This window comes from Cucurbita maxima, unplaced genomic scaffold, assembly GCF_002738345.1.
Source record: "Cucurbita maxima cultivar Rimu unplaced genomic scaffold, Cmax_1.0 Cma_Scf00032, whole genome shotgun sequence".
Lineage (NCBI taxonomy): Eukaryota > Viridiplantae > Streptophyta > Magnoliopsida > Cucurbitales > Cucurbitaceae > Cucurbita > Cucurbita maxima.
Genome location: NW_019272048.1, coordinates 1,209,126 through 1,211,609, shown reverse-complemented (window position 1 = coordinate 1,211,609; position 2,484 = coordinate 1,209,126).

Below are 2,484 nucleotides of genomic sequence, written 5' to 3'. Positions count from 1 at the left end.
TCATGACATGATATGATTTATGATATGTTGGGAAACAATATGACTATGAGGATATGGTCATGATAGATTGATAAAACGATACGATAAAGTTATGTATAGAAAATGTTATGGTGCTGATAAATTAATAAAACGATACGATAAGGTTAGGTATAGAAAAACGTTATGGTCAGGGTATACTGATAAAACGATACGATAAGGTTATATAGAGAAAACACTATGGTTATAGAAAAATGTTATGATTATGATAGATTGATAAAACGATACAACAATGTTATGTATCGTAAAGAATATGGTTATGATGGATAAATCTACCACCGGCCAACTACTCGTGCCACCACTGTACTCTTCAAGAAAATCAACCACCATCTCGGAAAGGCATTCGTCGGCCGAGTATTTGCTTTCGCTGACGGAGCTGGACGGCGGATACTGACGCTGGTCACCACTTCCGATGAGGCGTTGAAGAGCCGACATTATTATTGTTTTATGGATTTGGTTTGGTCGGAGGAATAATTTAAGGAATATGTCGGAATGGACTGAATTTTTGAAGAAAGGAATTGAAAAGGGAATATTCTTTTATTTCTATAAAGAGAGGATATACTAATGGGATAGCATCTAACTCGATCATTCAAATGAATTAAATTACGAGTTTAGTTTCTGAACTATTCGGGTTTATATAAATTTGGTTAAATTCGATCGAGTTTTTGAAAAATCGAAAAATTCAATTTGGTTTGCAAATTCGAACTTTTTTTTGTCCGATCAATCCAACTAACTCGAAAATAGGGTTCATAGTCGGTGTTTGAGATTATTATAAAAATTAAGAATATTTGAGGTTGAAATAATTAAAAAACAAACCATCCGACGTTCCAACCCAACTCAACTCCACTCGAAAATAGAGGCTTTGGGTAAGGTTGAGCTGTGAACCTTATTCAGGTCATTCGGCTCACCAACTCAATCGGCATGAAATTTCAGGTTGGGTTGATGACTCGAGCAACCCGAATAGAGTTCACAACCTAAACCTCTATTTTTGGGTTGGGTTTTCACGTTATTTTTTAAAAAATTAATTTAGAAAAAACTTTACTTATCTACTTAGGTGAGTAACTAGAATGGATTAAAATTTAAATATCAAATATTCACGAGTCACAAAATATCACTAATATCTTACAAAATTCAAATATTTTTAAACTTGGTAATAATCTTAAAAGTAAGATGTGGTTGAGTTGTAACCCAATTTTTGGGTTGATTGGGTTGACTCGACAAAAAAATGTTAACTTACAAATCAACGTCAGTTCTAGAATTTTCAAGACTTCAACCCAACCCAAAAAACTTCAATTGATACACCAGGAAATGGGCCAATTCGACTTCATGTACAAGTACCCTTTGTCGAAGGTCGTTCGAGGTTGTTCCTCGTGTCCTACTACTTGCGTATGCCATAGAGTATCTCTTTCCTTCTTTCGGTATTCTCATATTGGCGACGTTATTGTTACTTTAATCGAGAAAGTCGTAGAATTGCCACTACTTAGCTTTCAATTTGCCTCTGACCATCAAATGAAATGTGAATAACCCGTCCTTCAAGTACAAAGGCAGAAGGGAGCTTGATTAAGTAGTCTGAGGTGGTCGGGTTCTCGGGCTATATAAACACCCCTCATCCTTTTTTTTGTTAATAAATAAATAGTTTTAATATCCATTGAGCTATGCATTAGTCATTAATATTAATAATTCACAAAACCAAAAACAAAATTGGTTGAATTTATCCATTTTTAGATGTGACTCTTCCTCCACAAAATTATCTCTAAATTTAACTATTTACTAAATTTAGGAATTTTCTCCTAAATTTATCATTTAAAAAACATATAAATAGGAAAAGAAATGGAAAAAAATACAAATCATCTGCAGCTCATCAAAAATAAATAAATAAAATAAATTTTCTTTTTAGAAATTTAGATGAAGTTGTGGATGGTATGCTTAGTTTTCATTAGTATGGTGGTGATGGCCCGAGGAGATGACGACGAGAGTAAATCCATTGAGTTTTTGAATTGCAATCAACCAATGCCTCCTCCGGCTTGCCTTAAAATAACACATAAGAGATTTTCCCGCCCTCCCCTAAATGATGATCGTGGTTGCAACGCAATTACGCGTTGTCGTGGAGGAATTGGTTCGGGTAGTCCACCACCGCACATTTGATTACCTTTTGTCGATCATGTAATCGCAAAACTAATGGTAATTGTATTTATGTATTTGCTCCATTGTATTACTTAATAATAATATACCTCATTATCACGAGTTTCACCTCTTTATTTCGAATTTTTTAGTTTTTTTCATTTTACATTTCACCTATTTATCCTAGAACCGTTTCGTTCTCTCTCTCTCTCGCTCTCTGTCGAAGGGTGACGAACCGTTTCGTTCTCTCTCTCTCTCGCTCTCTGTCGAAGGGTGACGAACCGTTTCGTTCTCTCTCTCTCTCGCTCTCTGTCGAAGGGTGACGAA